Here is a 25,569-nt window from a genome sequence, read left to right as displayed (position 1 = left end):
ATCTGAAGGTAAATGCTCTAAAATCACTCACTAGAAGAATGGTATCATAATATCATAATAAGGAATGAGAAGAAATTATCCTTAATGATCAATTTCTAAAAACAATTATTTTGATATAATGTTTTAAAATTAAATTAAAAGTCAGTGAAATGAGAACACTTTAATTTTCAATTTAGTCAAAACTTTGACTAAAATAAAATTAAACCATATTGAAAATTTTAAAAGCATCTATTATACATTTATATATGTATAGTACATATGCCTGAATAAATATATATATATATATATATATACACACATATAATATTTTGAAGGATATCTTCAATGTTTTTTACCAATTTTAAACAATGTATCAAAGAAAATAACTCATAATAGTTCCATAGGAGTTTGAGTATTTCTGGGGTTTGCAATAAACACAGATGTATTTATTTCAATGATTAGATATTTAAATAAATGCAGTTAAGTTATTTGAATTTCTGATTACACATTCAAACTGTATGAAAACACAAACTGTATAAAAAGCAGATCCCATCTTATATTTTATTATATTATACATTTCTTCATCCAACGGTCTTTGAACAGAGATTTTTGTCTTGAGACTCTGAATTGTCATGTAAACAGACTTATTCCATTTTTCTCCATGTGAGATAAGTCTTCAAAGAAATATGAAGATATTTTTTTCTTTGTCTAATCTATTTGATGTTGGACCTTTAAAAAAATCTTTCTAGGAAATTCTTGGGTTTTTTTCTTCCTTTTTTAAAATTTTTTTTTGATGTAACTATTAAGTCATCTTGAACATCATGAGTGTTTTAAGGCAACAGTTAAATACTGGGATAAATGAATATCTCATCCAACTGTTGGGTCCCAAGAGTCTAAGGAAGAAAAAAAAAGAAAGAGTTTACATTATCATTCAATGAGAAATGATGCAAGTTGAGATCCATTTAATTTAAAATATTTTTATGTAAAAGATAAACTGAGAGATGAAAGAGTAATTTTGTAAACACTGATGACAAATGGTGTTGTAATTAGAAAGAACATGTGTATCAAAGAATGTTCCTTCTCTTGATCATTTTGAATGTGTTAATGGCATTGGAACTATGCATTAAATACTAAATGAAATAGTAAATAGCAGCATGAAAAATAAATTGAGGCTGTGTATATACAGGGATTTATTTTTTTTCTATTCATTTTGTTGACTTAATTTTAAGGACTTGGAACAGGTAATAAAGAAGAACTGATAATATATATTTATACACTAAAGTTGAAAAATTGTAAAGTGTCCCCAATTAAGTAGAGTTCCATCAGACAAAAATAACAGCTATGAGTATTATTTAGTATGAAATTTATTACAGGTATTTGTCCTTACTCAACTGGAAGGAGGTGGTAAAGCAGTCCAATTCAGGCTCCTGGCTTTGCTTTTTGAGTTGAACAAGTCAAGAGAGCCAGCTGTAACAGTAGGAAAGAAAAGATAAATATGAAATGAAGTCAATCAGTGAATAACAGCCTGGAATTTGGGAGAATGGACTGAAATTGAAAAGTATGATCTGGAACCTGTGTGCCTCTTTCTCATCTCCTGCCACCTTGATGATATGGGTGATGTGCAGAGTATGCAAGTGCTCTTCATCATCACTCCTGATCCAGGACTTACAGAAGGTGAAGGAGGAAACCTAGCAAGCGCTGCAGAGCTCTGTTCCTAGGATAAAGGATGAGCTTGCACCAATGGCAGTATTCATAAGCAGCGGCGTTACTTGACCCAGAATTAATGGGTTGATATCCTCTCCAAGGGGACAAGGATTGGTTTAGAGATGGAGTGGAAAAATATCTTATTACAGTAGCCTTTGGTCCCCCAAAGCTTAACCCAACTGGACAAAGACTTGTTCCTTAGTATTCAATTTAAAGAGGATGGGAAGGGTAATTCGGAAAAAAGAAGCTAAAAAAACTCTTGTGGAAAGCAGTAATGAAAAACAAGTGCTGAGAAACAGCATTGACACTAACTCATGGTGACTTGCTTCATTTTTACCTTCCAAATCTCATGCACATTTCTATAATGGCCAATCCTAAATTGACATAGCACTAAAACACTGTACCTGCGTATCATGGAGTTTCATATTTCTAATGTTTCTATACCACAGTTGGAAATATCTTGTCCTTTGGGGACTTAACTTCAAATGCACATCTATACGCTGAGCTAGTTGTCTGACATTGAGCAGGTTTTGTAATAATATTCCCAATTGCAAAATATAAATTGTATTATTGCCTCCCACTACTGTTGTGAAGTTTACCTGAGGTGCCACAAGTGAAAAGACCTGGTGTAGAGTGACAGCAAGGTGAACAGATGCTTACGGCTAAAACAGGTACTGTGTGCTATGTAATACTACACACAGCCATTTAATACCATTTAAATGTTATAAGGGATTCTGAACATTTCCATGTTTTTATCATTGAATATAACCCTTTCACTTCACAGTGGCAGAAACATGTTTTTAGATAGGTTCAGTAGTTCAGCCTAATTAGTTAGGGGCACAGTCCTAAATAACCTTCAAACATCTAACATCTCAATCCAGGGGCACCTGGGTGGTTTAGTCAGTTAAGCATCTGCTTTTGCCTCAGGTCTTGATTCCAAGATGATGAGATTGAGTCCTGCATTGAGCTCCCTGTTCTGCAGGGAGACTGCCTCTGCCTCCCTCTCTCTGTCTTTGTCTCTCAAAAATAAATAAATAAATAAATAAATAAATAAATAAATAAATAAATAAATAAATACATACATACATACATACATACAATCTTAAAAAAAATCTCAATCCACTTTTTGACTATTACATAATCTCATAAGAATATGTATCACTATTTTTACTTATTTATCATTTAAATTTTCTGGATCACTCTTTTAATTAAGTGATTTATTATCTTCTAGGATTTTAAGAGAATATTTCCTTTGAATATCAGATAATGGGCAAAAAACAAGGGTGACAGGTAGTTTGGTGGTAAGAGTTCAAGCTCTGAAGTCAGAACTGGATTCCTATGATCCAGGTTTCACAGTTCACCAATCTATAATATCCTTCAAATTACTTCCTCTCATAAGCATCAATTCACTTATATAAAATATGTTCAAACTAGTGAGATCAGGAAGGGCAGCATTTAAGACAGTGGCACACCATAAACTAAGTAAATGCAGCTATTACTCTCGTTTTACTTGTATAGAGTTGTAACATCAACGTGCTAATGGCAGCAAAATGGGCTTGTTTGTTGAGAACAACGTAGGCAGCAAAGTTGTGTGCTAGTTGGTTTTAAAGAAGTGATATTATGCAGATAGTCATGTCCTCTGTGAATTACCTTAAGTAGAGATACAACAGCTAAATTCAGGAAGCCAGTAGTGCAAGACATTTGAAAGCCAGTGGAGCACAAAGCTGGACAAAGGATGCATGCAGAGGATATCAGTTTTGTTTTGTAAAGGCTGCCTGCAGAGGATATCAGTTGAGAAATTATTATTCAAACTGAATGATTCATATGCTACTGCATTTGTATTATCCCAAGAAAGTCTTGCTAAAGTAGATTCTCTTTTAGGACTCTGCAAAATTACTACCCATTAGAAAATGAGGAATCTGTGTAAAGGACAGAATTCCTTCATAGTGATCAGATGATCTCAAACTTACCCTCAACAGGATTTGCTGGATGAAAGACATTTGTCTATTAGTTTTGCTTTAGATTTTTCAAGGACAGTTATACTATATTTGATTATATCATATTCCTTTTTTTTATTTATTTATGATAGTCACAGAGAGAGAGAGAGAGAGGCAGAGACACAGGCAGAGGGAGAAGCAGACTCCATGCACCGGAAGCCCGACGTGGGATTCGATCCCGGGTCTCCAGGAGCCGTGGGCCAAAGGCAGGCGCCAAACCGCTGCGCCACCCAGGGATCCCTGATTATATCATATTCCTTAATGATGTTAATAACTTCTCCTGCCTGTATTAGCTCTTTTTTCTATCAGAGAAAAGGAAATTGCAATATCTAAACCTAAAATGGCCTAAAAATCCCTAAATGCCAACCTTTCTGATTGTATTCAACAACTTCTAATACTACCGATCTATAAAATTGGATTTATGCACTCTAATATTTCTTAGAGCTACAAATTAATGTTAGGAGAATTATCTGCTTATAGATAACAACAGTCTTGCTATTGTCACTATCATCTCATTTTACATATAAAGACTTTGAAGTTTAGGGAGGTAAATTCACTTTCCCCAGTGTGCTAGGAGGAGGAGGAAGAATTAAAACCCAGAAACGCTTGGTCCAAACCCCATACACCTGCCACACCTCAACACACCACTCATTTTTAAATGTTTTTCGAACTTGCTAGGATTTCCTGATTGACTTTGCCTTTTATTTCCAGAGTAAAAGTTTTAGTTCAGAACTTGCCAGCATTGTTTATCTTGCTTAATTCCCCTTTTCCTATGGGAAATATCCAAAATCATCCTCAATTATAGTAGGATCTATCAATTTCCTGTCCAGAAAGCATTAGTGGTATCTAGAGAGACTACATGCCTCAGTTTGCCAGCGATCATCTTTGTTTATTTCTGTTGTTTCATTGTACCATCTTTATTGGGATTTTTTGTGAATTGTTCATTTTTAAACAATGTATTACTATTATTGACTATTGCACTAAAATAAGCTGAGATAGGGTTGCAAGAACTTCCCCCATGTACTTGTAGCTTTTGCCATAATATTGTTTAGTAATTTGTGATGTTTGTATGCAATGAACAGAATTCTACCTTCTATCACATGGTTTAATCTGAAAGAGTAACTTTCTCTCTTCTCCTGACCATATTTACTCAGTTTAACTAAACTCTTCCTTTCAAGACAGCATACAGGAAGAACTCTCACTGAAGTGAGACAAGTGCTTACATAGGAGAAGTAGAGGCAGCTGTGTCTGGTTTATGGCAGTGTTAAGAGAAATGGATACTATTTCAGTTCTCATGGCTGCTTGCATACTAGCTAGTTGGTATGAAGCATATGTGGGCCTGCAAATGCAAAAAAGTCACAAGGCCAGCAGTCAGTGGGATCATTGGAAAATTTGGTAAATGACAGGTTGGGTGCACATGAACTATGTATGAAAAATAAAAGCTGAGCTGTCATGATTGTGGTTGTATAGAAAAAAACCCGATTACACTTCTACAGGGGAATAAATCTACAGCTATTAATTTTAATGTCTACTAATGTTTTTTTTAATTTTGTAATAAACCTATTTGCCATCAGTAAGCAATAAGAAAAATGAAAGTGAAGTTTTACAGTGCAAGAGTAAGGGAGCTTTGATGATGAAAAAGTAACTTGCACAAAATGCATCTCAAAATTTATGATCCAACATAAGGAGCACAGTGGCCACATAAGAATCAGAAGACACAAATCTGTTAAAGAAATATAAACTTCAACTACAAAAATCAGTTATTTTAAAAGAATGTGCCTGGAGATGACAATTTAACACATGCAACTGAAGAAGTTGTATTTACTCACCACTCCGTGAAGCATATTTCATTTAGTCCTAAGAATGTTGTTCTCAATTATTTTTATTAATTGATGATGCAAGGTTTTCTTGGTTCATATGCAAGCAAAGCTATAACTGTTACTTAGCTGACTCTTTTAGCAGAAGAAAACCTTTGAAAAAAGTAATGAAGGCCTTATCTCACTGTAACCTGATGCTTCAAAAAAGTAAGAATTTTTTTTTTTTATAAATTAATTTTTATTGGTGTTCAATTTACCAACATACAGAATAACACCCAGTGCTCATCCCGTCAAGTGTCCCCCTCCGTGCCCGTCACCCATTCACCCCCACCCCCTGCCCTCCTCCCCTTCCACCACCCCTAGTTCATTTCCCAGAGTTAGAAGTCTTTATGTTCTGTGTCCCTTTCTGATATCTCCCACAAAAAAAGTAAGAATTAATTCCAGAGGCCATAGCAGCTATGGGATGCATTGCTCAGCAATTCCTTCAAGAGAAACTGGCACAAGGAGCATAGTTGAGGTAAGCTTCCTCAGATCTAATGTGACATTCCTGACAAAGCCATGCTTCTTCCCAACTACTTCCATCCAATGTCTGAGCATGGCTGTGGTACCAGAGCCACATAATTCCGGCCCAACGTAGGACAACTGTTGGACAGTCTCTGTGCAGGGACTCCCTGTTGGTCTGAATGAAACTCTCAGAACTGCAATAAAGTGCAGATCAAAGTTCCTTCTACCCAGTTCTCCTGCCTTTACATTTTCCACTCACATGTATCAGACATGCACTACAGCCTGAAGGCTCTCCTTACCTTTTTTTGTCCTCTGTCCTGTATTCTTTGCCAGAGATTCTTCAATAATTCTCTTGCTCATCTGTCCTGTCTCGGCTTCTACTTTACAAAGGAACCAAACTAATATGGAGGTAGTATCTACCAATTAAAATGGAAGCTGTGACCATCAAAGAAATATTTTTCACGTACAGAGAATACTAAGCGACAATATATGGAAGCTGATTTTTTTAAAAGGACAACCACTTTCATTGTGACAGTATATACTTCCTTTGCTTGGTGCTTATTGTAATTTTAGAATTACTTGAGCCCTTGAAATTCTATGATTTTGCTTTATAATATATCTGCTTGTAGGAAAAATATTTTGATAGTTTCTCTTTTGTTAGGATGAACAGATGTCCTATATAAAATATGATTAAGTTGATAAGTCCTATGATTATTAACCTCTGAAATTGGTAAAACATACAAAAATTATTGAGAAAGGTAATTTATTTAACAAATTTTGTCTTGCAAAAATATTTGTCAAAAAGCCATGCTTTTAATGGCAGCAAAAAAGATAGTACCTCTGAAAATACTTGGACTTAAATACTTACACATTTCAATCTGGAAATTAGAATCTAGAACATTGTATGTTTAACAATGTTTGCTCTGAGCTTTGTATGTACTTTGATGATCTCTGACAATTTAATAAAAAAATACAACATGATTAGGTATATTGAAAAAATACACCTTCACAAATTATATTGGCAGAATATAAGAATAAGATTAAAATGGGTACCTTTCTGTTTAAAAATGACTAGACTAGGAATTTTGGAATCAAGCTAACTCTCCTTTATCCATCATCCAAACTGAGGTCAATTTTTGATATGTATTCAAATCTACTAATTCAGCACGTATGCCACAAACACTAATACAAACACCATTGTGTCTTATCTGGACTACTTAGTTAATTCCTGATTTTCTAGCTTCCAGTCTTCTCACCTACCCTAGATTCAAGTTTTATAAATTTATGTTTTATCATTTTTAGTTTTCTGTTCTACACCTAATAACTCCCCATATCAAAATAAATTCCATAGTCCTTCAAAGACTTACAAACTTCTATGATCTCCCCAACACCAACTTCCTAATATCACCTTTTATTACTTCCTGATTCCCATATTCACTGTGTGGCAGCTGCACTGACCTCTATAATATTCCTCAAATATGCCAAGGACACTCCTTCTGGGCCTTGAATCTGTCCTTGCAAGTAAAATGCTTCTCCTACAAGATGAATCAGAGTTGCCCACTAACCATCATATATATATGTATATGTGTATATATATGTGTGTATATGTATATATATGTATATATATACTTATACACATATATACATACACACAAACATATATACCCACTTTTTTTTGAAAGAGAGAGTGAATGTGAGTGGGGGGGGGGCACAGAGGGAGAAAGAAAGAGAACCTTTGGCAGGCTTCATGCCCACGGTAGAGCTCCACATGGGGCTCAAGCTCACCATCCTGAGTCAAAATCAAGAGCTGGATGCTTAAATGACTGAGCCACCTAAGAGCCCCTAACTATCCAATTTAAGTAAGCATCTATTTGTTCCCTTGTATTCCTTTACCCTGTTTTTATTCTCACAGATTTTTTTCACCATCTAACATACATGCATATCTTATATGATTATTTTCTAGTCCCCTCTTTGTAGAATGTAAATTTCAAGAAGGTTAAAACACTGTTTTGTTCACTGCTGTATTACCACAACTTTGATCTATAATGGACACTCAATAGATATTAATTGAACTAACGAGTGACTGAACAGTAGTTTTAAACTTGTACTCTGAAGACTTTTTTCAGTTTCCTATATCTGTAATTGCCCTTTATGCGTGCCATCAAACTGTTATGGATATACACAGGTGTTAGGAGATAATTCTTGCTTTTCTGCATATCTTATGAGCAGAGCACTGACTAACTTTGCTTTAACTTTGGATTAACTTTCTAAGAAGTTTTGTAAATAGCCTTGAAAGACAAGCTAGGTCTCCCTCTGGGGCAGAGGACAGACTTGTTTCCTGACAGAGTAATAAAGATCATGTCTTCAGGACAAAATTTGGGCAAACTCTACATTTGTAATAAAAGATTGGGGCTTCTTAACACTCAGAATTCCTCTTCTTTAACATAACCCACTGCATGTGCAGCATCGCCTGGCTGACACTGTAGATACTGAGGCCAATATTGAAGATCTGGCTACTGCTGTTGACGTGAGTAATCAAGTAAATTGTCTCTAATTCAGGAGCATGGTATCTCTTTCCACCACTTATTAAACAGAGGCAGGCTAACTTGTGAGCTTGCAAACAGATTTAAATGTCAAGCTTTCACAATTCTTGTTAATAGACTGAGGTCATTATCAGCTGCGACTGTTTTACTTTTTAGAACTGATAATATCATATCCTTAATTATTTGCATCTAGCTAATGCACATTTTGAGTACTAATCATCATGATCCAAGTACCTATGCTAGAAGCTCTGGGGAGATGTAATGTTGAGAAATATGCAATCTGTGCCTTCATAGAGAAATGTTTATATTATAGACAATATATGTCCACATACATGTTACAATTTGTTCTTAAACAAAAGAAAGATTAGGACTGAGAAATGGATAAGAATTCTTGAATACATGAAACTGAGCTAGGCCTGCAGCATGACTTTAATGTAACCAGAAGGAGAAAAGGGAAGAAAGGTTTTTCATTATACTGACAAGAGAATCAGAACATAGTAAGTAGTCTTGTTTTACTAAAGCTGAGTGTGCATGTCAAAGATCTCTGAAAATCTATAAAGAAGTAGAATCAAGGAAGCATATAATTTTAAGTTAGAAATCAGACTTACATTGTAAAAGATCCTAAATGCCTTTTCATAGAATTAGGAATGAATACCAGAAATATTGTTTATATGTAAGTGTGTACATGCTTGTTTGCTTAAGTGTCTGCATATTTTTTCCAGCCAAATTTGTTTTTTTTTCCTTTCCTTTTCTCTTTTCTCTTTTCTTTTCTTTTTTTTTTTTTAAGTGGAGGTGACAAAACCAGCTCTGTTTTATTGAGAAAGCACAGGTGGAGTCCTCTGGGAGAAGGGAGAAAAACTATAGGCAGTATGTTTTGCAATGATTATGTGAAAAGTAATAATTCAGATTCAAAGGAGATTTTAGTTGTTGAATAAGGCACATGTGGTTAATAACTTGTTCTCATGACATAAAGAAGAGGATGAGCTGAAGATGATTTGGAGGCTTTCAACATGAGAAACTGAATGGGTGCTTAGGACATTAACATGACAGTGAGTATAATAAGAGCAGCATGTTTTTGAAGAGAAGGTAATGAGTTTATTTGTGGACCTATAGAGTTACAGATGTTGCCAAGTATCCAGGGAACAATATTAAGTAGACCTTTAGAAATGGGATTCTGGAGCTCAGATGAAAGTTGAAAGTTAGAAATATAAACTATAAAATTGGTTTATCATTGAGTGATGCTTTCATTTTTAGTATCTATAATAATTTTGAATCTTATTATTTTTGCCATTACTTCTTAGGATGAATACTTCATTTTATAGTCTGTATTTTCTAATAATTAAATTGCTGACATATATTTTTCTGAGACTATCATTTTGGCTGAATGTCATAGATTTTTACATGCCATATCTCATTGTTATTTTCTTATTTATTTTTTGTTTGCTTTTACTAGAGCTACACAGATTATTGCTTTTAAATGTCTAGAGTTAGATCTTTTAGTCTATCATTTAAAAATATTTAATTTTTTAATATTATAATCAGTGTATATATGTTTATTTTTTGTTTGGTTTTCCTTTTCTATCTTGAAATCCAGCTTGATGGAACATCAGAAATTTAATTTTATTCTACCTAATAAATTTGGATGATTTATTGGTTTTCTTTGTGACTATAAATGAACAGCTGAGTGTTCTTTATTTTAGTGTTTATATATTTACATTATATACTCAAATATTTATTTTATATATTCAAATTTGCCAAGTGAGAATTCTGAATAAATCTTGGAAGTTAAACCCACATATTTATTTACTTTTGCTCCATTTTAACCTCCCAACTTCCCCTCAATTGAGAACAAAGACACTTATATTATTAACTGGGAAGGATTTGTAGATTGCAGGGAAAGAGGCTAACAGATGAAGAATTTCAACTGGATAGCAACAAATAGGAGTGGAGGTTTGGAAAAGTCAATAGGCAAACCTATTTATGCTGTGGGACTGAGAAAAAGGCTCTAAAATCAAAAGCATCACATGCCTCTTTGTGTTGTGGATATATGGGGGGGGGAGGAATGGGGAACATTGCTGAATTGAAAGACTGGTTAAAAATTTTTATAAGAGGTTAGTAGAGCCCTGATTCCAAATGCCAGTCTTCATAGTCAGGAAATTATCCTCTACTCCTCACACCAAGAGGACTCAGGAATGTCCCTTTTGGAGAGACTGAGCCAGAAGGCAACAGTAGGCTCAGGCTTTGGGGTGCCTCTCCATAGACTGTTGGAATAAGTGGAAGTCTACATGGTGAAAAGTGAGATCTCTATTCTTTTTCTCTTTTGGCTCCAAAATCATTGGCAACCTGGCCTGAGTTTCCCAAGCAATCAGTCCCACTCATTTACGTGGAACAGCAATCAGCATCATGGAGTTACCTTCGCAAAGGTGTAAGGCCATTTAGGGATCACAAGAAACAGAAAAAAACTCTCAACATGGAAGAATAAGAAACCAAAATTTTAAATATTGACTTCATTTCCTATTAGTTTGTCAGGTTCTGAAAATGAGGTCTAAAAACCTCTATAAGGAAAGCCATGGACCCTTAAAGTATTTTTTTATGGTCATAAATTTAATTATTTTTTGATATGATTTCTGGTTATCTGTTTTAGATGTTCTCAGATTGAGATTAGTGATTTCTAAAAAAACAAATGAAACAGTATTCTGGTGTAAAGTGACTGAATTTAACTCTTTTAAGAAGAAACAGGTGACCACTTTGATATTTTACTCTTAAATTATAAATATAATAAATAACATTATATAAATAAAATATAAAATAAACATGAAGAAAAATGAAGATTGCTTCTATTTATCAACTGATTCATTTACTTGGTTTTCCATGAAGTAGAACACTAATTTAGAATCAAACCATAGAGACAAGAATAAAAGGGAATTTTCATATATAGGTGTTACTAGATATAGAATAATTATCTTAAAATTGGTTTAATTTTAGACACATTTTATTTAACTGCATTTATTTTACATCTTTTAAAAATAATTAGCTCAATTTTTTTTAAAAAATGATCTCATTGTGAAGTTGAATGCAATTCATTTAAATCATGAAGGAGTCTCCTAATATGCACAATCTGTCTGAGTTAAACAAAAGGTAGTTGTATAAGTATATATTAATGATATTGTAACCCGATGATATCGAAAATCAAAGAAAGATTTAAAAGTATCTTAGAGGGATCCCTGGGTGGCGCAGCGGTTTGGCCGCCTGCCTTTGGCCCAGGGCGCGATCCTGGAGACCCGGGATCGAGTCCCACATCGGGCTCCCGGTGCATGGAGCCTGCTTCTCCCTCTGCCTGTCTCTCTGCCTCTCTCTCTCTCTCTGTGACTATCATAAATAAATAAAAAATAAAAAAAAAGTATCTTAGAAATCATGACTACTAATTGTTTAACAGTAGGTACCCACTAAATGGCATTTTTTGGTATTACTTTATTTTTTTATTTTAATGAACTATAATTATTTTAATCAATTGAAGAAGAAAATGAAAAAAAAATTAGAGATGTTTGGTAAATTAGAGGTTTTCACTGGAGACCAAAAGCTGATTAAGCAAATTAAGTAAACATGTTTCAAGTTGGATGATAAAATAGCATTTATCATTCTATTCATATGAAACATAACAGAATATTTATATCTGTTATATAATGTATATTATATATACATAGATGTGTATATGTATTATATATTTATTTTCTACATACATACCAGATATGTATGTATTTTAGGATATGAACTACTTATGTGCTTGTTTACTTATATTTTTGCTTCTTATATGCTTTGATACTTCATAAAATTTGACATTGCAAGAAATTGTCCTACAGAAATAATGGTTTAAAAGGGACAATCAAAACAAAACACGTTAAAGGAAGCCAGACTAACCTGTGAAATCATTTTGCACTTTGATTAACTTAAAAAGGTAGTAAGGATAAAAGTTTAAATCGTTTGAAACAGTCAATCTGGTTTTAAGAAAATAATTAAGGTAAACTCAGACATTAAACTTCTATCACAGACATTAGAGAAAATGAGGTAGTTTGCAATAAACTCACTTTAACCAATTTCTTTTCTTTAAAGTAACTTATGAATAGAAATGAATAGCTATTTTTAGATTCATGGTACATTTCTTTTGTGACCTTAAAATATGACTATAAACTTAAAAAATTACTTTCAGTACAAGTAGCCCATACTCCATATTTTAAACTCAGAGTCTTCTCCCTACTATCAAAAGTCACTTGATTTTAGTGACATACATAATGTTTAAAAATAAACATCAGGTAAAATATCAACTTATTTTCTATGAACTATTGCTCTGATTAATAGTATAAATAGGCTATTTTTTTATCAGGTAAACTTGTAAGAAAAGAGGGGCAAAGAAACAGATTAGTTTTTGGTTATGAATAGTTAATCGTGCTTGGTAATAAAAACCCATCATAAAACTCAAGTGATAAAACAAAATGTTTGTCCTAAGGTTCTTGGTTGTATTTGTAATAGAAAAATATGTGGTACATTTGCTGCAAATGGTGAACCAATACGGATAGGTTATTATTAACTAAAGTCGATAGTTTACATTAGGGGTCAGTCTTTGTGTTATAATTCTATGGATTTTTGAGAAATATGTAATGATATGTATCTATCACTGTTGCATCATACAAAATAGTTTCACTGCCTTAAAATTCACCTGTACTTCACCTATTTATCCCCCCTCACTTCTCCTAAATCCCTGTCAATCATCTCCATAGTTTTCCCTTTTCTAGAATGTCATGTAGTTCAAATTATATTTTCTGTAGATTTTCTCACATTGGCTTCTTTCACTAGAAATATACATTTAAGGTCCTCTATGCTCCCATGTCTTCTAGTGACTTTGATAGCTCATTTCTATTTATTGCTAAATTATAATCCACTATATCTGCATACAATGTACAATTCTATGGATCTATTCCATTCACCTGTTGAAAGACTGCCACATTGCTTCCAAATTTTGGCCATTATACATAAAGTTTCTGTAAACATCTCTGTGCAAGTTTTTGTATGGACATAAGGTTTTAGCTTATTTGGGTGAATACCTAGGGTCATGGTTGCTGGATTATATATTTTACTGGAATGAATATATATATATATATACATGCACATATATGTATACGTTATATAGATATAAGACTTTATATAATATAACATGAATAAATATATATATATATATATATATATATATATATGAAATTTCCAAACTGTCTTCCAAACTGTCTTCCGAAGTGGCTGTAATATTTTGTGTTCCCATCAGTAGTGAGAGAGTACCACCAAGTCCTTGCCAGCATTTCATGATGTCAGTGCTTCAAATTTTAAACTTTTTTATAAGTGTGTAGTGGCCTCTCATTGTCATTTTAATTTGCTATTTCTTGATGACATATGATGTTGGGCATCATTTAATATGTGCATGTGCCACATGTATAACGTCTTCTGTGAGGTGTTTATCCAGATATTTTGCCCATTTTTAATTGATTTGTTTGGTTTCTGATTATTGAGTTTTAAAAGTTCTTTATGTATTTTACATTCCAGCACTTTATCAAATATATGTTTTGCAAAGATTTCCTTCCAATACATAGTTTACCCCTTCATTCTTTTTACTGTCTCTCATAGAGTGGGCTGCTTTAATTTCAATAAAATCTCACAACGTTTTACAGAATATACTTTAGCGTCAGCAATATTATATCTTCTCATACCTGAACATGAAATATATTCAGATATTCTTAAAATCTCAGAACTTCCTTATTTCTTCCATCAGTTTTTATAGTTTTTCTCATGGGCATTGTATACATACTTTGGTAGATTTATATCTAAGTATTTAATTTTTGTGTGGTGCTAATGCAAATGGCATTGTGTTTTTTTTTAATTTCAGACTCCAATTATTCATTGCTGGTATATAAGAAAACAATTGATTTTTGTGTATTACTGAGAGTCTTATAACTTTGGTATAATTGATTAGTTCCAGAAGTTTGTTATTTTTTTTTTTTTTAGATTTCCTATATAGACAATCATTTTGTCTGCAAAGATTTTTTTCTTATTTCAAAATCTTGGTATACTTTTATTTTCTCTTCCTGTATTATTTTAGTTAGGGCTTTTCCTGTATTATGTTAGCTAGGACTTCTGTATGGTGTTGAATCTTGTTTTATTTATTTATTTATTTATTTATTTATTTATTTATTTATTTATTTATTTAAGATTTTATTTATTTGAGGGAGAGACAGAGGGGTGGAGCAGTGGGAGGGGCAGAAGGAGAGGGAGAAGCAGACTCCCTGCTGTGCAGGGAGCCCAACAGGGTTGGATCCCAGGACTCTGAGATCATGATCTGAGTGGAAGACAGATACTCAGCTGACTGAGCCATTTAGGACCCCAAATCTTGTTCTTAATTTTTGTGAAAAACATCTAGATTTTCTTATTAAATTAATATATTTGTCACAGGCTTTTGTAGATGTACTTTATCAAGTTGAGGAAGTTTCCTCATTTCTAGCTTACTGAGAGGATTTTTTTTAAATCACCAATGGGTATTAGATTTGTCAGATGCTCTTTCTGCATGTATTGATATGAACATATGATTTTATACTATATTTTCAAATTAGAAAAATAAGATTAACACAAATTCAAATGTAGAGATATGTTCAGTGTTATAAAAACTTCATTATATCCTATTTTATCCATTTAAAAAGTTGATGTATTAAAGAAGACTATGGTTCAAATTATTGACAGTTGATCTAAATGCTTTTATTTGAGAACTATTAGATAATAAAGGTTAGGGCAGCCCGGTGCTCAGTTTAGCCCCACCTTCAGCCCAGGGCCTGATCCTGGAAACCCGGAATTGAGTCCCACAATGGGCTCTCTCTGCATGGAGCCTGCTTCTCCTTCTGCTTGTGTCTCTCTGCCTCTCTCTGTGTGTCTCTCATGAATAAAATAAAATAAAAATCTTAAAAAAAAGATAATAAAGGTTAATGAAGAATCTCTGAAGGCACTTATTTTTAAGTCTTAGGCAGAAACAAGAATACTAATTCAAGTAATTAATTCAATTACTTTCTTTTTTTAAAGATTTTATTTATTTATTTATTTATTTATTTATTTATTTATTTATTTATTTATGAGAGAGAGAGAGAGAGAGAGAGAGAGAGAGAGAGAGAGATATGTAGAGACACAGGCAGGGGGAGAAGCAGGGTCCATGCAGGAGACCTGATGTGGGACTCGATCCCAGGTCTCCAGGACCAGGCCCTGGGCTGAAGGTGGCGCTAAACCGCTGAGCCACCCCGGCTGCCCAATTCAATTACTTTCAATATTAATTTAATTGATTTCAATATGATTTACAACATTTTAAGATATTAATTCTTTCTTTGGCTTGTTCATCCATTCAACAAACAAAGCAGAGATTATAGTCTTCAACTATAATATTCATTTTCCATGCCAGCGCAACTAAGACATTTACTATTTTTCAGATCTTTTCAAAGGCAGGTGATACATACTCCTCATGTTCTAACAAGGACAATAGAAAAAATTAAGTAAGTAAATATATACTAAGTGATACAAAGTACTACTAAGAAATATAAAAAGGAGACATCGTGCTACATAAGGGGAATTGGGTGACATTTTTCCAATGAATTCTTCTCTATTGAAGTGAGGTTGGAGTGGAGATTTGAATGAAATGGGCACGTGTCATGTAAGTACCTGAAGAAGGGGAGTTCTGTGAAGAAGACTTAGCAGATACAAAGATCTGGAGTGAGAACAGTGTGGTCTGTTTGAGGATTAGTTGAAAATGAGAGGACATGAAAGTGGTGATATTGTAGATGTAGCATAGAGCCTTAAAATCATGTAAGGAGTTGGGATTTTACTCTAAATATACTAGAAAACTATTGAGCTATTTCATGAGCATATTTTGTATTAAAAATAGCACATTAGTTACTGAATGGATACAAGATAAAATCATATAAAAGTCAAAGCAAGGAGATCAGTTAGTAGACTATTGCAATAATTTAGGCGGAAACTAATGGTGGCTTGGACAATTATGCCACTATTGTGGCAGTGGCTGAAGAGGGAGATGTTTGGATTTGAGATATATTTTAAAGATTTGCTCTTGGGTTAGATATGAATTATGTTTGTTACTGTAACATGAGCATTATAACAAAAACTCTATTTTAGCAGTTGCTTATTACAACTAAAGTTTCATGTTGCTTTCCAGAAAGTCTAATGGGATGCTTCTGTTCAGTGTGTGTGTGAGTCATGGCAGTGCTGGTAATAGTGCTTTCCACACAGTCATACAGGAGCTAGGCTGATGGAGGCCCTGTTAACCTCAACATTTAGCTTCTGTGGTGGCCCAGACATTGACATCTAGCTGACTGGTAGAGAAAGGAGAAGGCAAGTTCACTTCTTAACCATGTTGCCAAAGAAAGCAAACATATCACTTTCCACTGACGAAAATGAGCTACTGTGCCCCAGGTTACATGCATAGGAGCTGAGAGACACAGTTACTCCTTGGGCAGCCACTTTCCCATAATGACTCTGCTATGCTAAGTGACAAATTGGCTTTTGGCACAAAGTCATGACTGCCATATAAAATATGAGGAAAAAAGAGGAGTCCAAGTATGGTGTTAATATTTAGAGTCCATCTACTGCAAAAAAAATAAAATAAAAAAAAATAGAGTCCATCTACTGCATGGTTGCCAATGTACTAGGCAAGTGGGAAACCTTAAGGTGTAGGCAAGAGTTTGTTTTATGTAAGTTAATTTGACCCAGCTTAAGTTGATAGTCAAAGATGGATTTGAGAGAAGGGGTTTTATCTGATATATATTTCAGAGTAATGAGAATAAAGAGGCTATGTAAAATCAGAAGACTTTATGAACTAATTTAGTAAATCATGTGAATAAGGAAGAAAAATAAGTCCAAGAGTTTTGCCCCTGTAAAAAGTTTACTTGCAAACCCTATTTTCACACAATAAAATTATGGCAAGAAATTAAATGAAAGAGAGAATCAGTACTAGAAAGAAAAACTATATTAATTGTTGTCCAATATCCTTTCTGCATTCCTTCTGGAAATGGTAGGTAAGTCAAACAAATGGCTGCAAAACTAGTTTCCTCAAATAGCCTATTTGTGGTAGAAATTTTTAACTTTTTTCTATCTGGCCTCCCATACCCTAATTTTGATTCTTTGGGCAGTTTCAATCTTTGTTGATGTGCTAGCTCAGTAATGGACACTTCTTAACTCTAGGGAGCTGCTCTGTTTTATTTTTAATTGAATCTGGGACTTTGAAAGTTTGAAAGCCACTTTCTTTTCACTGCAGTGGTTAAGAAGAGATTGTAAAAATAGTGTTTGTTAGAACTTTTTTGCCTTGCTTGGGAGGGATGGCATATAATCCCCACATGAAGTCACAGAGGCTAGCTCTGAAACACACTTTCTTTACTTCTTATACCTCATATTTCAGAACAGGATGCAGTCCTTTCCATGATGCATTGGAGTTTCCTAAGCATGCCATATACATGGGTGTCTCTCTTATCAAATTTGATAACCAAGTAACACTAAAATTAAATGTAATAGATATTTTTCTGTTTTTCATACCTCTATATTTTATAAAAGAATTCTTAGCATGAATCTTGAGACTAAGAGTAGTGGTCTTTTAAGTATGTGATGCTTTGTTCAAACTACAAGATACCATATAATTATGCATTATTGTACAGTGATAGTCTTCAAATATAGTATACTTCTACGGCAAGCTATTCTCCACTCATTGCTCAGGTAATTGTTTTACTAGCTTGTTATTTCATTCACTAAATTATTCTGCCTTGTGTGAGCTGAAGAGGTAAAATTCTGATTGTTGAAATAAATAAGGGGAAATTTGCAGGTGTTTGAGGAATTTAGTTAGATACTAAAGTGATCCATAAGATAGATGTCAAAAAGTGAAAAATCTTTGAGAATTTCTTACTAAAATCATTAAGAGCTAATGGTGCTTATATTTGTTAACCACACAAATACACAAATTTATTTTCTGAATAAATATTTATGAATAAATTTCAACATCTTAAAGTTCTGTGAAATAATACATAGGGCATAGGGGCTCAAAACTGGAGTCAAATAAGTAACATGAGTAGGAAAGATAAAATTTTAAAATAAAGATGAAATCCATCTTGTAATTTCAGAAAAAAATATTTACCAAAATTCATGAAATGACAACTGAAATTTTATTCCATAATATAATAGCACATATTTGGACAAAGTTTCTAAAACTAAAATGAGATAGAAGTTTTACTGGTTTATTTCTTTTTATGTAAATAACAAGTGCAAAATGTACATTGTAATTATTATAATTCAGAAAATATTGTTACATGTAATCTAACATAAACAAGTAATGAAAAGGGAATGTGTTACTTGTGAGACTGTTGAAGAGAAAGGCATGCATTGTATTAGTGGTAATACAAAGATTTAAACATGATTTGCTGAGTGATTAATGGTGCTATTGACAAAAACACAGATATTACCAGTTTCATAATGTTTTTTAAATCCCTACATCATTGTCTTTTGACATTTCAAACATTAGTTCAAGTGATATAAGAAACTATATTACCTACTAACTAATCATGCTTATATTTTACTTGGATGGCATCCATAAGTATTTTATGTAGGTCACCTAACCAAACAGCCTTTGAATTGTCTATGTTGGGAAGAAGAAGAGTTACCAATAATCTACTCACAATAGTTAAAAGAAGGGATAAGTGGTAAATGAAAGAAGAGAATAAATGAGATAAATGGTAGTTCATGTGGACAGAGTTTAGAACACAAAACAACATTTTCCTTACAGGAGTTGCAAACATACTTTATTTGACTTACAAATTCATTTTTGTTTTTAATAATATTTTAGTACTTCTCTGTTCACTATAAATTTGACTCCTCTGTACAGTTGTATATCTAACCTAATTTAAATGTCTTTATTTGTGTGGCTTATGTAGGAAATTGAGTTTGCTTCTCTTTACTTTGGACTTTATATATCTGATATGAACTTGAACTTACAAAACATGAATAATATTCAAAGTCAAAGTCAGTATGATTATCTCTGCCTCTTCTATTCTCTCTCCCTCCCTCTGGGTGTATGTATGTGTGTGTGTATGTGTGGGGGTGTGTGCATGCAGTAATATATATGTATATGTGAGTTTAATGATATATATGTAAATTTAATGATAGATTTGATATATATCAGTTTAATGATATATATCATTATATATATATACATGTATATATAAGTTTAATTATATATATATGTTTAATGATTCAGGGCAAGATAGCATGACAATCAAAAAAGTGTAGTTCTTTGGGGAAATTCTCATGATATAGTATGGCAAGAGGACAAAAGACAAAAGAATACAAACCACATATATATATATATAATAATTACATTTCAATATAAAAGACATTTGTTTATATATGTAAAAAATGTCCTAATATTTTACAAGAGTATTTTATACTTAATACCTTCAGAGAAACCAGATTTATGTAGATATTGCACCTAAAGGCAGATTTACCTAGGAAAGCATGTATTCAAAGATAAGATATGTAAATGTTGTCATAGAATGATATATATCATATGTGTTGATAGGGGAAATTAGAAGATGTATGTCTAATTCAGGTCATAACATAACCTAGGAAAGGGGTTAATAAAGTGTCTCTGTAAGGGGCAGAGAGTAAATATTTTAAGCTATGTGTAGCATAATGTCTCTAGTAGCTACTCAACTCTGCTGTTGTAACACAAAAGCAACCATAGAAAAACATTTCTTAGAACTTAATTTTAATAAAAACAAGCAGCAAGCTAGATTTGGTCCATGGGCTTAGTTTGACAATCTTCCATCTAAAATATTCCTATGCATTGACAACTAGTGGCCTGGAATCCATGCAGAGAAATTTACTACATGATGACTTTCTTAAAGGTATTTGTCATGCATCTTCATATTCATGATACCTAGCACTTAGGGCACATAGGAGGTACTTGAATATTTAATGAAACAATGAATGGATTGGCCAATTACAAATCCAGTGATACTTACTATACTATACTTCCTACTATACTTCCAAAGTACTACTTTCTCTTGTGAGTAGAACTGATACTTAGACAAAGCAGTCTGACATAATGGGAAAAACATGGGCTAAAAGTGTCTGACACTAAAAGTGTCTGAGAGTGTCTGGGTTTAAATGATTGATCTGGTAATTTTAACTAGAGAAGTTATTTATTTGCTTTCAGTTGTAAATTACCCATTTGTAAAAAGGAAGATGAATTCATTAAACAAAAAATCATTATTTTTTTAAATAAATGGCATGATAAAGAGTTGGTGCTTAGGAAAAATAAGCTTTCATCTTCTTTAGTTGGGAGTCATAATTTGATTAACTTCGTAGGATCACAGAATAAAGTCTTCATGGTAGTTTAGACCTCTTTCCCCTTTTTACTCTCCTTCTTAGAAATTAAATTTTAAAAATCCAGGTTTAAAAAGATTAAAGCAGTGTAAAGACCCTCAAGATTAGGAATTAAGAGGCTGGAATTCTGTCTTGATCATTAACTATGTCATATATGTATATGAGGGTTATTTACCTATTTCAGACTGTTGCCTCAACTAGTGGAACTAAGTAGTCTTTAATCCCCTAGCCAATATTAATATTCTATATTTATATTGTCAAATTGGCTAACCCTGCTCTCTCCTCACCCACAACACACAACTATACCCACCCAGGTACTCAAAAGGATGCAATTCTAAACAAAATCAAAATTATCTGTAGGGATAAAGAACTTAAATTAAGAACATAATTACTTAAAATGCCAGTAAAGAATTTTCTGAGACTTACAGTATGATAAAAAAAAACTAAATAAAACGCAGAAATAAAGCAGAATGGGTTTCAGGTAGGAATGGCTTTTTTTATTGTTATATTAGAAATCCAGCCCATGATGATAGGATAAAGGTCTGTTGTGTCAGGTGTTACCACATTGCTCCCATCACTTCAAAATTCCTTGATAAGGAATTTCCTTCTGGAACCACTGAAGATACCCAACACAGTAGAGAATAAAGCCCAGTGTCAAAAGCTGTCTATTTGCTGGCCTTTTCATAAGAGGTCCCCCTCCCCTTCTTTTCCCCTAAGCACAGCTGTGAGTTTAAGTAGGCACGCAAACTATAATCAGCCACTTACACTGGCTACTGAATCACAGTTATGCTCAATTTGCCTGTTACACTTTTTTCTTGCTTGATTGACCTTGGTTCTCTCCTCCCACAAATGTTCATGATGGCAACATGACATGCCATATCTTTGCCATGTTGTAAGTACTTCAGAAACTTCCCACGTACATACAAAGAAGATGGAAGTGGCCAAAGCATTATAATGTTAGTAATTTAACTTTGCCCTTTTTTCATTTGTATTAAAATTAATTACAGATGTCTCATAGTACCTCATTTTATATGTTTTAATTTTATTTAATTTTTTAAAAGATTTTATTCATGAGAGACACAGAGACAGGCAGAAGGAGAAGCAGGCTCCCTGCAGGGAGCTGGATATGGGACTCAACCCTAGGACCTCAGGATCACGACCTGAGCCAAAGGCAAATGCTCAACCACTGAACCACCAGGCATCCGTAGATGTTTCAATTTTAAATACAGTTGACTTACTGATAATTTTCTGAGTATATGCATAATTTATATATATATATATATTTTTTATATAGGTATATATATTATACAATATATGTATATATTCATGTCTATATAATATATATACATGTATATAGATGGATTTGTATATAGATTTCTATATATCTATTTCATATGTACATATACATACTAATTTTTATACTATATATTTAGTATATATATAAATAGGTATATTTATTGTGTATATATACATATATGTAGAGAGAGTACATATGTGTGTGATTATATAGAGAGTTTAGAACTATAAAACATTCTCATATTTTATCTTTTCATTATAAAAAAAGAAAAGAACCCCAAAGCAAAAAGCAACCATTTTTATGACTAGGCATTTGACTTCCCAGGAATATGGCAGACAAAAAAAAATGTTCATTCATTCTCAGTATAAATAGTAACTCTAACCCATTTTCACCTCCTTTCTCATACTTGCAAATTTGAAAAATGTTCAGTATATTAACTTATGTCAGTTCTGAAAGAGGAAAAGAAAAAGTACTATGATAAATATAGCTACAGAGGCAATATAACGTTTTTAACTTTAAAACATTTTTTTAAAGAGATCAAGCTTTAATGTCATAAAGGGATAGATGTTAAATGGTATAAAGGGGAGAAAGAGCCCAACATGTAGTTTTACTGTATTTATTAGAAATTCCTTCTTGTGGTATGAGAAAGAAAAAGAACAAGACAAAATTACTGCTTTCCTTCATTTTACTGAAGAAAGTTTGTTTTATATCTTATAGTAATAGCATGTGGATTATACATTTAAATTAGATTACAGGGACACCTGGGTGGCTCAGCAGTTGAGCATCTGCCTTTGGCTCAGGGCATGATCCTGGAGTCCTGGGATCGAGTCCCATATCGGCCTCCCTGCATGGAGCCTGCTTCTCCCTCTGCCTGTGTCTCTGCCTTTCTCTGTGTGTGTCTCATGAATGAATAAATAAAATCTTAATAAATAAATAAGATTATAAAGATGTTTTTAATATTAGATACAATGAATATAACTGTGATAGATATCTTTTTATCATCTATTTTCAAATTTCTTTTTCTTAAAAGTATTCCTATCATTTTCTATATTTAAATGTTAAGATATTTGCAATGGAAATTAAAGGACTACTTATTAAATACCAAGACTAAATCCTTTCATTGAGTCCTTTTCAGACACAAAAGTACAGACTAAGAACTGAAAATATTGTTAAAAATGGACTTTCATTCAGATACTCCAAGGTGGTGCCTGAGAATCTGTGTTCCTAGTTCACTGGTGATGTTGATGTTTATTGTCCATGAAAAAACTGAGTAAAAGTGCTTTATTTCAAATCAAACAATAATTTAATAATAATATACAATTATTACTATACTATGCAAATTCTATTACCAATATATAAATTAATTATGCTAATATATTATGTAACTATGTTAATATGTAAGTATTAATATATGCATTATTTTATATATCATAATGTATTATTATTTTATATGTCTTATCTCCAGATAAAATAATAGTTAATATGAAAACTAGTAATTGGGCACATAAAACCAAATTTATTGAATGTTATTGATATAGAACATTCTGTTCTAATGCCATATTAATAGTAAGTTTCTACAATTGTTCTGTGGGTCAATTGCCCAGCACTGATGTGTTGTTGGATGTTTCTATATCTGTTAATTCATGACAAATTGCTAGGCTTGCATAGAGTCAAATATTTCTGAAAGCTTTTTAAGAAAAAGTCTATTAAGAAACAGCTAAAGTGTTTTTGAACTGTTATAAAGTCTTTTGGAATGTCAATGAATTAAACTAAAAAGTTTATTTGCATCTTAAAGCCACAGCTCATAAACTGTGAGTGAAAAAACAACCACAAAGGGAAAGGATGGGTATATACCATTGTAAATTAGTATCAAATTCTATATTTTGTCTAATGATAAACAACATTCACTGCAGCTACTGAAAGACCAGACTATTTTGACAGCTAAATGACTGTACTCCAATGAGGGCTTCTGGGAAGACGATTAACTATAAGGACATGCATGGGAATAGCTTTCACGAACCCTGTGCAAAGAAAATAAAAGGGAGGGATCCCTGGGTGGCGCAGCGGTTTGGCGCCTGCCTTTGGCCCAGGGCGCGATCCTGGATACCCGGGATCGAATCCCACGTCGGGCTCCGGGTGCATGGAGCCTGCTTCTCCCTCTGCCTGTGTCTCTGTCTCTCTCTCTCTCTCTGTGTGTGACTATCATAAATAAAAAAAAAAAAGAAAGAAAATAAAAGGGAATTTTTATGGCACTGAAATATCTCTGACAATAACTCCTAAAATATTAGGAGTTAATGGTAATCATGTCATGATGTTAAATATCCCAAATGTCAATCCAAAAACAAGTTTTTATTAAGCGGTCTGACATTGCATATGTCTTTGTTCTATGCTTGACTCTCTGCCTTAGACAATTTCAGTAACAAACTTGAAGTCTTTCTTATCTATCTTTTTTTTATGATAGTCACACAGAGAGAGAGAGAGAGAGAGAGAGAGAGAGAGAGAAGAGAGGCAGAGACACAGGCAGAGGGAGAACCAGGCTCTATGCACCAGGAGCTCGACGTGGGATTCGATCCCGGGTCTCCAGGATCACGCGCTGGGCCAAAGGCAGGCGCTAAACCGCTGTGCCACCCAGGGATCCCATACAGACACTTGTTTATTCTTGAGAGACACTTGTCACAGACATGAGGCAATATTTGTGGTTGATCCAGTGGTGCATAAGGCTTTTGTTTTAAGGAAGTCATTTCACAGGTAAGGAGAAATAGTGGTGTGGTAGGATAAGATGAATCATAAAAGTACAACTACTGAAGATTATGCAAGTCACTCTTACTGGGGAGAATTCAAATGGATAATATTGTGAATTAAACAGCAATGCAATACTATTTCAAAACAGTATGTGTAGTGCTGAAGGAACTGTCCTGCCAGTTAGTACTTTTCAGCAGAGTGGTTACGAGGTTAATTTTGGTTAGGATAGCTTTATGAACACTATTCTGTGATTCTACTTGGTACTAATTTGCTGTGGCTGCCATAACAGATATCATAGATTGGGTGGCTTACACAACAGATATTGATTCTCACAGTTTGGTAGACTTGAAGTTCAAGATCAAAGTGTTCACAGAATTAATTTCTTTTGAGGACCCTTTCCTTGGCTTGAAGATGGCTACCTTCTTGCTGTGTCCTCTCCTGGTCTTTTCTCTGTATGCTGCCTTGGATGTTCTTAATATGTCCAAATGCCCTCTTCTTATAAGGACATCTGTCCGATGGGATTGGAG

The sequence above is a fragment of the Nyctereutes procyonoides genome, unplaced genomic scaffold (assembly GCF_905146905.1).
Source record: "Nyctereutes procyonoides isolate TBG_1078 unplaced genomic scaffold, NYPRO_anot_genome, whole genome shotgun sequence".
In the NCBI taxonomy this organism is placed as follows: domain Eukaryota; kingdom Metazoa; phylum Chordata; class Mammalia; order Carnivora; family Canidae; genus Nyctereutes; species Nyctereutes procyonoides.
The sequence above is the reverse complement of the archived record's forward strand: the minus strand, read 5'-3'. Positions refer to the sequence as shown.